Raw genomic sequence first — 12,984 nt, forward strand, 5'->3', positions numbered from 1 at the left:
CAGAACAGAAAGCCTTTGACCCTTCTCAGCTGGAGACCAGAAAGCCCTCCTTTTACTCATCCCACTCCACATCAAGCCCTGAGCAGAGAAAGTGAAAGATGATTCAATTTCCACACTGGGTCACCCCATACTCTGGGTTGCCAGATGTGACAAATTACATGTGTGGGCACTTTGGTTTGAAGTTCTGTCCACTGGGTCTGGGCTGACAGTAGCAGCTCATTTAACTTGTCTCAGAAGGACCTGGAACCAGGGGCAAAAGGCCTGAATTTTTGCCACTTAAACACCCATCTGACCTATAAACCCTTAAATCAAGGGAGAACCAGCTGTTAGCCAAATGAACATCACAACCAGATGGCTTATAAAAAAACACAAAATATAAATGAACAGGTCTAAAGGAATCTGTCTGTAGGTAATTGGGACTGAAGATTTCTATGAAGAGTTTTCCTGTTTTTTTCTCCTAAACATGTAGAAGTTCTTCAGTACTGAGATAAAAAGAAGAGGAAAAAAAACTTTGTCATTAATATCAAAACTAACCCATCATTTAGTCTACAGTTTGTTGGTCACTTAAAAGATTTATATTTACTTAGAGATTTTCTAGACCTATGGCAAAGATCATGGTGTTTTATTAAATTCCTTGAAAAGAGGTAGAGAACTGGAACGTGGATTAATCTTTGAAACCATATTTACAGTTGCTTTCTCTCTGAAGCTAATGAACACATTTTTCTCTCTCTCTTTTTTTTTTAAAGATTTATTTATTTGAGAGAGCGAGAAAGTACATGAGAGGGGGGAGGGTTAGAGGGAGAAGCAGGCTCCTCGCCGAGCAGGGAGCCTGATGCGGGACTCGATCCAGGGACTCCAGGATCATGACCTGAGCCGAAGGCAGTCGCTCAACCAACTGAGCCACCCAGGCGCCCCATTTTTTTCTCTTTTTATCTATGTCACTTGTTGGTCATAGGCTATAGGTCACCGTATCATTTAGAGGTGTCCATATGAACAGTACACACACACACACACACACACACACACTTGCATACTAACATCCACATATACCTCCCTTTTTCACGGTGTGGGTAGAACAGCAAAACATGCCTGTCTCATACCAAAGGGATTGCATTTACAAAAGTAAAACCAGTTATTGTCCTCTCTGTAGCCTCCCAATGCATTTCCATTGCTTTTCCATAAAACATTGCTGCAAATAATCAAGCATGACCATTGACATCCACAAGATTGAGTTTTAGGAACCATTAAATGAGCTCACCCTCGTGGGAAGCCTCCTGCTCAGGCTGGTCTAAAGGTAATTATTCAGCAATTCCTACCTGTGGTTTTACCTTGTCCCTATACAGTGTTTGAATTTCATATGCTGGTAAGGTCAATTTTTTTTCCTCAGGAAAAGTCCAGCTACACATGTTTGATCCAGGACTTAAATTATAATGTTAATATACACACTTCACCAGGTTCTATGTGCAGAAGTGCTGATTAAAAGCCATCTTAGATTAAAGGGAGATCATAAACTATATTAAACAAAAACGAAAGAGGAAAAATCTCAGGGAGAATAATAACCCTTAACAGATTCCGAAATGAAAGGAATTACTCCACCTCTTTCCATAGGTAAGGGGTTAACACAGAGATATCTGAACTACATGCACACACCGTTCAAGGGCAAGAACCTGGCAGGTCCGTGTCCTGAAAAATCAACAAGCCATAACACTATCAAGTCAGACTCTGAGAACTCACTGAAATCCAAAGACCACATCGTCACACTGTATGTCCTCCTGATGTTCACTCGACTGTTAGTTAAAATAATTACCGCCATTTGCCACCTGCACTGCAAGCTACGGAGAAGGGGAAAAACAGAACTTCCCGGGGCTGCACAGTGCAGGAGTGCGGGTGGTATTTGCTTACCTATTTTTATAAACAAATTCAGAGGCGATGTGAGCTGTGATTCAAAGGCTGAAAATTATATGTGAAATTGTGCTCTACCTGGTTCCAAGCAATAAACTCAGAGAGAAGGGAATTTAAAGCTGGGTAAAGAAGATCGCGCATCCGTTTAAAATTAGTCAATATGAGAGGAACAAAGAGAGGGAGACAGGGAGGGAAGAAGGGGGAGGAAGTGAAAAAAAAAATAGAACTACATACTGTGAAATGAACAAGTTCAGTTAGAATGTTCATCAGGATTTGGAAAATCATAATGCCATCTGCTACTCTGGACCTCAGAACATCAGGGATCTCGTGGGCCCAGACGCTTCCATTTCCAGGAGGAAGGAAGGAACTCATACTCCCTGGAACGTTGCCTCCGTTCTGGAATGGAGGCAACACCCCAGCCGACCGGTTTGGAATCTCTTTTGAGAACATTTGCACTGTTCACATATGCGTTTTCCCTGGTTTAGGGAAAATGAACGGCAGGCAAAATGATTACAGCAACTCGGCAGTGAGGCGGAGCGGTGCCCCAGCCCGAGCTGCTGGGTAGCTGACCCTGGCATCCAGCTTGGGCTCAGGGTGTGCAGGTCCCATCATGGTGGATTAAATGAGCATTGTCCTACGGCTGGATAAGACTTCACAATAGAGCAACACATGTTAAATGACAGCAGCCAAAATTGGCCCCACCAGGCAACTGCCCATTCACAGAACACTATTCATAGGCCTCCACCACCAAGAAATTAATTCATTAATAATACATCAGGCTTCATGGACAATTCAAAGAAAACAACACAAAACTACTTGTTCAATGACTGCCTAAAGATGCAAAATTTTTCCTGGTTAAAAAAACAAACAAAACCCAAATCTAATTGACTTGCTGAAATCTAAATCATAGTGATGTTTATGCTAATATTTTGGTTAGTAAACAAGAAGAAATGGAGAAGGTCTATCCACTGAATTCACTCAGTGCCACGAGGAAATAATAAAAATACAGATTTTTCTTCAGCATTAGCTAATAAAATCTGAATTTATATAAACTGTGTATTTAAAAAAAATTTTTTTTCCATTTAAATGACTTTGTACATCCTTCAGACTATCAGGAAAAATTTTGCTTTTAACTTGTTTCTTCTGTTACATTTTTTAAACTCACTTTCTTTCTCCTCCCTCCTGACAACTCATAAATATGAATTAAATATAATTATAAATGAACAGAACATTAACTTTTGGATTACTGCTGGGTTTTGGTAGAATGTTAATGTCATTTCTAAAGAAACAGTTATTACCAATAGAAAAAGTAATTACTAAAGGACTCATGGCCTTAATGCTAACCTATTTTCAATCTTCAAACCAGCCAAACTGCATTAATTTAAACATACTGGACTTTTCAAAGAAGGTATTAGATTTCTAAAGGTTGCCTTACATAAAAGAGAAGTATCAGTTTTCAGGGTCCCAATTATATATTCCCAACACTATGGGATACAGGTCTAGTTCACAATATCGCTGGAGGACAAGACTATTGTGTATCCACTTGTATTAACTTACCAAGTTACTAATGCCTCGGTCATTAACTCATACAAGTTACAAGCATCATGGAATTGTGTATCAACACTCATGTACTTGAGTCCTAAGAGTGTTAGCCCCTGCGGTCAGAAGCTCGGGCCTGCACAGGTCGTCAGAGAGCTCAGGCCAGGGAGTCTTGTCTCAGGGTAAACTGCCCACAATTTTGTGTCCCGAAAGGAAAAGGCCAGCCTTTGGATGCTGGGAGCAGGAGAGATGGGCATGTTCTTTTTACTTTTTGCTAACTTCAGAAGCCAGAATTATGGCAAAGTCCCCCAGGCAAAAGAAAAAAAAAAAGAAAAGATATTATTTCCTCTGGGGTTGGCTAATACCACTTTTTGAATTCCAGGGAGGTTTCTTTAGGCAACCACTTTCACCCCCACTGGCCACCCCCAGAGAGCACCTGCTATGTCCATAGCCCAGTAGCTTCTCACTTAGCCAGCTCCCAGTAACCTGTCTGGGAATGAGTGATTCTGCAAGAATGATTTTTTTTTAAGATGACAGAGGGTTTAAGAGCCAAATCTTTTGTATATATAAATCTTTCTAAAAGGAGCCAAGCTCCTTTCTGCCAATTTAAACAGATATGCAGAATAGAATTCAATTTTTTCTTAAAGACCCGGAGTCATTCTTTTTTTTTTTTTTTTTAAAGATTTTATTTATTTATTTATTAGAGAGCGAGCGAGAGAGAAACAGCATGAGAGAGGAGAGGGTCAGAGGGAGAAGCAGGCTCCCTGCTGAGCGGGGAGCCCGATGCGGGTCTTGATCCCAGGACCCTGGGATCATGACCTGAGCCGAAGGCAGTCGCTTAACCAACTGAGCCACCCAGGTGCCCAGACCCGGAGTCATTCTTAGAGACAGCGAAACTTAACTGTGTTGCAATAGATCTATGCCCTTGGGGCATGTCTGCAATGCTTTCTAAGTTGTTTTCTTTTATAGCTTTTAAAATAATCTCTCCTTTTGATGCCAGAATGTTCAGCTGTCACTTTTTGCTTCCATCAAGGTCAGTCATAGGGTAGTAAGTGGAAAGAGCCATACCCTTTGACTGCCACTCAGTTTCCTCATCTGTAAAATGGAGTGTTAGGGGAAGCAACATGTTTCCTTGGGGAAACATCTTGTAAATCATAGAAGTTAAGCCTAGACTTCTGAATTTCGATAAAGGACCATGTAAATTAGCTAAGTACCTTCTCTTCGTATACTCTCTTACTTTTTTTGGATTTGTTTTTCTGCAATCTTGAAAAAACAAGTAGTAAGTTCTTACAATTATGCATACACTTCATTCAACAAATATTTGTAAGTGACCACTACACGTGAGGTGCAGCAGTATGAAGATAGAAATGAAAAGCCTAGGAACTTAGAGTCTAGTTGATAAACTATGTATAATTGGGTCTGGAACAGGAATTAATAATACAGTTTTTTTTTTTTTTAAGATTTTATTTATTTATTTGTCAGAGAGAGAGAGCGCACAAGCAGGGGGAGCGGCAGACAGAGGGAGAAGCAGGCTCCCCCTGAGCAGGGAGCCTGATGCAGGGCTTGATCCTCGGACCCTGGTATCATAATCTGAGCCGAAGGCAGACGCTAACCGACTGAGCCACTCAGGCATCCCTAATAATACAGTTTTTGAATGAGGTTTGCGGTATCATCCTATGAACAGAATGCTAATCATCTTCTTCCCGTAAACATGCCTTTCCCTCTGTGTGACCCATGTCAGCGAGGGCCTGACTGCCCAAGCCACGTGCTTCATCTCTGACCCCACCTCTCTGTGCTCCCCTACAGCCAATTACTCGCAAAAGTCAGTTTATTCTATCTCCTAAATACTCTTCAAACATGCTCAGGCTAATTAAAAGCCCTCGTAATCTCCGATCAGAACTATGGCTTCCTAACTGCCCTTCCCAAACATCTTCCACAACCCTGTCAGTGATTTTCCTGAAACAGAAATCTCGTTCCGTTGATCCCATTTAAAACTTTCAGAGCCCTCTCCCCGAAAGTGCCTTCAGGCGCATTGCGTAGAGATCCTCTGAAATGTGGCCCTTGTCTCATCTCTGGATACTTTGCCAAGCACTGCAGCCATGCCGAACTCTGTAGGGGCTTCCGGATCTGAGACTAACTGTTAGTGGCCCTTTGGAGTCCCATTCTCTGTAAAAGACCTCTGGTACATTATCATCTCCTCTATCATCAGCCGTCTTGTCTGTAGTTCCCAGCACCCTGTCCACACTTTTATTAGAGGAGTTATATAGATACAAACATCATTAAAAGCCTTATCATAAATACCTATTTATGTGAGTCGTTAAAATGAGACTCAGTGTGGTCCTCTGAGAGCTCAGTCCAGCAAGTCTCATACCACTTATACTACCTCCAATTTAGTTTAAAGTGATCTGTTTATATCTGACTGTTTACTAGTCCGCCTCGTGGACTAGAGCAGAAACATTTTAATGGCGGCAACTGCATCCCTATCCCCAATACCTAGCTCTGGGATTAATACAGGTTTACAGAATGACTGTTTGGGATATAATCAGTGGTTTTCATACTATAATCTTCGAACTTTAAGAACTTTTATGAGGGTGCCAAGGGTGGGGGTAGGGATAGGGTCGAGGTCTAAGCCTCCCACCCTCTGATGAAATTAAAATGGCTTTAAAGTCCAAAAAAATAAATTTAAAACTTTTGTGTGCCAAAGAAGACCAAGAAAGTGAAATGACAATCCACTGGATGGGAGGAGATATTTAGAGTCTTGTATCCAGAATACCTAAAGAATTGTTACAACTCAATGAGACAAATAATCCAATTTAAAAATGGACAATGGAATTGAACAGACCTTTCTCCAAAGAAGATATTCAAATGGCTAATCAACATATGAATATATGTTGAACATCACTAATTACGAGGGAAATGAGAACCAGAACCACAAGGAGAGACTGCTTCACATCCACCAGGATGACTATAATTAAAAAAACCCCCAGAAAACGCAAGTGCTGGCAAGGGTGTGGAGAAATTTGAACCCTCATGAACTGCCGCTGGGAACAGAACATAGCACAGTTGCCATGAAATACAGTTTGGAAGTTAATCAAAAAATTAAACAGAATTTTCCTGTGACCCAGCAATTCCACTCCCAGGTACATATACGAGAGAGCTGAAAACATATGTCCATGTAAAAACTTGCACATGGATGTTCATAACATCATTATTCGTAATAGCCAAAAAGCAGAAACAGCCCAGTGTTCATCAACTGATAAATAAACAGAATGTGGAATAGCCATACAATGGAACATTACTTGGCCATAAAGAGGAACAAAATACTGACAAACGGCTACAACATGGAAGAAAACATGTTAAATGAAAGAAACCAAACATACAAAACCAGATAGTATATGGTCCAATTTATATGAAATGTCCACAACAGGGAAATTCACAGGGATAGAAAGCAGATTAATTAGTGGTTGCCAGGGATTGGACGGGACAGAGGAATTATAAGTGACTGCTAACAGGTACTGGGTTTCTTTTTGGAGTGATGGAAATGTTCTGGAACTGAGTTGTGTACTTTAAAGGGTGAATTTTATGTCATGTAAATTATTATTTCAATAAAAAATTTTTCAAAGAAGCAGAGAGAAATGAATTTCTCTAGGCTGGTCTCTGTTCTTAGCTGCTGTGTTATAGAACAGAGGCCCTTTTCTGCTAGATAGCATGGACCTCAGTAGAAGAAAAGACAAACTTAGACCACATTCTGTTTTGTGTAGGACTAGCCCTGCCAGAAAAATCTGTTTTTTAGTTTACTCCAAGGAGCATTTACTGAGCCCCTGCTTGGGCCATTATCTCTACCAGGTGTTGGGACAAATCCCTGTGCTGGATGACTCCATGATCTAGTGGAAGACAAACTCATGAACTAAATTTGATTCCGTATGATAAAAACTGTAATAAAGCTTTTGTAACCAACGCTATGCTGGATGCTGCCTAGCATTGGACAGGAGCGTGGTAGGATGGAAGAGTGGGAAGGTAACAGGGACAGCTTCAAAGAGGAGATGACATTTGAGCTGAGCTTTGGAGGATGCTTAGGGCATGGACCAAGTGAAAAGGTAGAGGAGGTCATTCCAAGCAGGGGGAGGGGCACCACCACATGTGTGAAAGAGTGGGGCAACTCTGAAGGTCACTGGCTGACCCACAGTGAGGCCGAAAAAAATATGGGTGAGAGTCTCAAATGCCGTGCTAAGAAGTTTAGATATTATCACTGGAAGGTTTGAGAGGTTAAGATCTGTATTGTTTTTTTTTTTAATGTATAAATTATTTACTTATTTATTTTTATTATGTTATGTTAATCACCATATATTACATCATTAGTTTTTTTTTTTTTTAAAGATTTTATTTATTTATTTGAGAGAATGAAAGAGAGCACATGAGAGGGGGGAGGGTCAGAGGGAGAAGCAGACTCCCTGCCGAGCAGGGAGCCTGATGTGGGACTCGATCCAGGGACTCCAGGATCATGACCTGAGCCGAAGGCAGTCGCTTAACCAACTGAGCCACCCAGGCGCCCTACATCATTAGTTTTTGATGTAGTGTTCCAGGATTCATTGTTTGCGTAAAACACCCAGTGCTCCATTCAATATGTGCCCTCGTTAATACCCATCACCAGGCTAACCCATCCCCCCACTCCCCTCCCCTCTAGAACCCTCAGTTTGTTTCTCAGAGTCCATAGTCTCTCATGGTTCATCTCCCCCTCCAATTTCCCCCCCTTCATTTTTCCCTTCCTACTATCTTCTTTTTTCCTAAAAAGATAATTCCATGGAGATGGAGTGGTAGGAGAAAAAAGACAGAAAAGCTTAGAAGCTTTTTAATAATGTGCTTTCGAAAGCAGACTCTTCCCTCCTTTCCTTCCCTCTTTCCTGGTCCTCAATCTTCTCATCCCCTTCTTCGTGTGTCACCCTCTGCTAGAACAGAGATGTTAGTTGCCTCTTGGTTTGCCCGGTTCATGTCCAAGTGTCTAGCCGTGTGATTAACCTCTACCCTCTTCCGTCAAGTGGGTGCTGGCAATCAAACGCTGTTTTCTTTTAGCACTGGACATGTTTGCCGGCATTTCTAGAAACTATTAGATGAGCCTCATCTAAGTGAAGAGTTCTTGTGAGTTCAGGTGTTTGGTGGGGTGGATGACTGTCCCCATTCATAAGGACTCTTTCTTTTTTCTTAAGTAGGCTCCAAGCCCGGCATGGAGCCCAACGCAGAGCCCAGACACATGACCCTGAGGTCAAGAGGTGAGCTGAGCGCACCTGGGTGGTTCAGTTGGTTAAGCGACTGCCTTCGGCTCAGGTCATGATCCTGGAGTCCCGGGATCGAGTCCCACATCGGGCTCCCTGCTCAGCGGGGAGTCTGCTTCTCCCTCTGACCCTCCTCCCTCTCATGCTGTCTCTCATTCTCTCTCTCGCAAATAAATAAAAAATCTTAAAAAAAAAAAAAAAAGAGGTGAGCTGAGATCAAGAGCCAGACACTCAACGACTGAGCCACCCAGGTGCCCCTTATAAGGACTCTTTTTAATGCCACTATAATGATGTGCACATGCGAGTCAGGCAGCTAAGTAAAGAGTGGAGGCTGTCATGTCTTCATTAAAATTTATGGTTAGACAGAGTCCTAAGAACTCAGTGAAGGCACAGACTTCTTATAAATGGAGGTTTGTAATGATGGGCTATTAATTATTACTGTTATTATTATTTTTGGCAACAGTCTGTTCCCATCTTAAGCTTTACTTGACTCTTTATGGACAACCCCATAGCAACACCCACACCCCCTCCAGTTCTTGCCTATCACTCAGCTGGCCATTTGTTCCCATCCTCACTGTGGCCTTCTTGTCCAGCCCCCCTTCCTAGCCACAGACCTTACAAGGGAAAACATCACCTCCCCTACTTCCCACCTGGAGGCACACAAGTCTCCTTTTTAGAGCTGTGGCTTGCCACCACTCTGACTCTTGGCCTGTTGCAGTGATTCTACTTCCTTGATGGCATCCTTTGACACACAAACATTTTACATTTTGATGAAGTACAGTTTTTTTCCTTGCTTATGCTCTTGGGTGTCGTATCTAAGAAACTGTGACCTAAAATCACGGTCCTGAAGATTTACATCTATGCTTCCTTTTAGGAGTTTCATAGTTTTAGCTCTTACATGTAGGTCTTTGAACTCTTTTGAATTAATTTTTATGTATGATGTGATCAGGAGGGGTCCAAATTCATGCTTTTGCATGTGGATATCCAACTGTCCCAGCATCATTTGTTGAAAAAATGATTCTTCCACCATTGAATGGTCTTGGCGTCCTTGCTGGAAAACAACTGAGCATGGATATATGGGTTTATCTCTGGATTCTCAGTTCTATTCCATATGTCTGTCCTTACGCCAGCACTATACTATCATGTTTATGGCAATTTTGGGGTTTGAGGTCAGGAAGCATGAATCCTCCAACTCTCTTTTTTTCCCCCCAAGACTGTTTTGGCTATTCCAAGTTCCTTGCATTTCCCTATGCATTTTGGGATCAGTTCATCCATTTCTGCAAGAGCCCACTGGGATTTTGACAGATACTGTACTGAATCTGCAGATCAATTTGGGGGGTACTGCCACCTTAACAATATTAAGGCTTCCATTCCCTGAACATGGGATGTTTTTCCATTTATTTAGGTCTTAAATTTCTTTCAATAATGTTTTGTAGTTTTCCACTTTCATTAAATATCTTCCTAAGTCTTTTATTCTCTTTGATTCTTTTGATAACTTGAATTGTTTTAATTTCATTTTGAATTACAAGTGTACAGAAATACAATTGATTTTGGGGCACCTGGGTGGCTCAGTTAGTTGAGCGCCTGACTCTTGTTTCGGCTCAAGTCATGATCTCATGGGTCATGAGATCAAGCCCAGCATTGGGTTCCACACTCAGGAGGGAGTCTTCTTGAAGATTCTCTCCTTCTGCCCCTCCCTCATTCATGTGCATTCATGTGCGCACTCTCTAAAATAAATAAATCTAAAAAAAAAAAAGAAATATAATTGATTTTTGTGTGTTCTTGTATCCTACAACCCTGCTGAACTCATTTATCAACAGTTTTTCATGTGTGTATTTTCTAGTGTTTTCTGTATATAATATCATGTCATCTATAATACAGTTTTGTTTCTTCCTCTTCAACCTGGATGTCTTTTTTTTCTTGACTAATTTTCCTTTGTAGAGTCTCTATACAAAGTCAAAGAGTAGTGGTGAGAGCGAACATCTTTGTCTTTTCCTGATCTTAGTTGGGGGTGGGGGTGGGGTTAGCTCTCTGGCAGTGTACTGTTTCTATATATTTGTATTTTCCTTCTATCTTCTTCCTCCTGAGCCCCTTGGTTCCTTGGCCAGCTGTCCATTTAGTATCCATACTCTGTCTATGCCACTGTCCTCTATCAAAGCCCTGCTCTGCATTCATCTTCTTCAGAAAGCCTTCTTGGAGTAAGCAGAAGGGATAAACTCTACAGCAGACCCACCCAGATGTTCTACATAGAGTGCTATGCCATGACATTCCTAAGACCAAGTCCTTTTTCCTTTCTATTCACAGCAGGGAAGAACAGTCAGTGTATCTCAGAATTATTGAGGTAGCACCTTCAACAATCAAGCCTATTGTTTGTCTACACACCTGGCCCAATTACAGCCCATTACTGACCACTAAAAGTTTGTGCTTCTATTTCAGAATATAAATTTTGGAATTTCACAAATCTTGTAGTTTTTAAAAAATTTTTTTACTTGAGTACAGTTTACACACAATGTTATATTAGTTTCAGGTGTACAATACAGTGATTTGACAACTCTATACGTTATGTTATGCTCACCACAAGTGTAGCTACCATCTGTCACCTACAATGCTATCACAGTACCACTGAATATATTCCCTATGCTATAGCTTTCATCCCTGTGACTTATTCACTCCATAACTGGAGGCCTGTACCTTCCAGGGCTCTTCACCAATTTTGTCTCCCCCCCGCCCGCCCCGCCCAAGCTCTGGCAACCACCAGTTTGTTCTCTGTATCGAGGAGTCTGTTTCCACTTTTATTTATTTGTTTTGTGATTTTAGAGTCCACATATAAGTGAAATCATATAGTATTTGTCTTTTACTGCCTATTTCACTTAGTATGATACCCTCTAGGTCCATCCATGTTGTCACAAATGGCAAGATCTTATTCTTTTTTATGGCCGAGCAACATTCCACTGTGTGCGCGCACACACACATACACATCTTCTTTATCTATTCATCTATCAATGGACACTTGGGTTCTTTGATATCTTGGCTATAATAAATAATGCTGCAATGAACACAGGCACGCACACACCTTTTCACATTAGTGTTTTTGTTTTCTTTGGGTAAATATGCAGTAGTGGAATTAGTGGATCATATGGTAGTTCTATTTTTAAATTTTTGAGGAACCTCCATACTGTTTTCCACAGTGGCTGTACCAATTTGTATTCCCACCAATAGTGCATGAGGGTTCCCTTTTCTCTATATCCTCACCAATACTTGTTATTTCTTGTCTTCTTGATTCTAGCCATTCTGACAGGTGTAAGGTGATAGCTCATTGTGGTTTTGATTTGCATTTCCCTGATGATTAGTGATGTTGAGCATCTTTTCATGTGTCTGTTGGCCTTGTAGTTCTAAGAAATCAAACCTTTCATGTAGAAGATATTTTTGATCAGGTATAAGCATGACTTAAAAGAATTCACTTTTTACTAGTAAAGTGAATAAACAGAAGTCTAAATCAGGGATTTGCTAATTGTCTTGCTGAGCACCTACAGATGTTAGATAGGAATTTATTTTTAGCCATAATATGTTTGAAACATATATATATATGTATGTATATATATATATGTATATACACATATATATATATACACTGAAGTAATAATCCATTTTTCTGGTTGTCATATTTTAGACAATCTGAATATTCTGAAACACATCTGTGAACTTAAAAATGATTCACAAGAAGGATTCAAACCATTCTGCCTGACATTTACTTTTTTCGTTTCCTGACCTGGGAAGCTCCTAGTCATCCTTTAAGACCTAGCTTAAATGCCACCTATCCTGAGGGGCCTCTCCTAATCACCCCCAGAACAAACCCTGGGTCCCTGGGTTCTATAGACGCACCCTACACTGAACCACACTATTCATTTCCATGTCCATATCTTTTCCAAGGCTGTGAATGCCTTAGGGGCAGGCTCAAGGGTGAGGTTCTCACTTCCATCACTGCAATTCCTAGCACTGATGTCTGATGTCCACTAGTTGACTCCAGCCAGCCTGGGATTTGGTGACCCAGAAATCATTGTTGTATCCCCACCTGCCACACCAATGTGGCCAATCCTTTGTTGCCAGCCAAGCTGGAACCCTAGGCACTGGGGAGAGTGTTAAATGGCTATGCAGCTTCCTGAGTGCCAGCACATTGTATTGGCTCAGGACGTGGGACTGTGCTTCTGCCTTTCTACTTTCACTTACACACCTAGTTTGCAGTTGGCCTGGGTACCTTGCCAGAAACCCAGTT

General features: G+C 41.2%; 1 protein-coding gene across 15 annotated transcripts in view; it reads right to left on the bottom strand.

Moving 5' to 3' along the window:
* MAP2K5 (mitogen-activated protein kinase kinase 5) overlaps positions 1–12,984 on the bottom strand; it is a 245,996-nt gene that overhangs the window by 46,787 nt on the left and 186,225 nt on the right. The gene's annotated exons all lie outside the window — the stretch shown is intronic.

The sequence above is a fragment of the Mirounga angustirostris genome, unplaced genomic scaffold (genome assembly GCF_029215605.1).
Source record: "Mirounga angustirostris isolate CCGP_5_RB_7025 unplaced genomic scaffold, mMirAng1.0.hap1 SCAF_9, whole genome shotgun sequence".
NCBI classification, from domain to species: Eukaryota; Metazoa; Chordata; class Mammalia; order Carnivora; family Phocidae; genus Mirounga; species Mirounga angustirostris.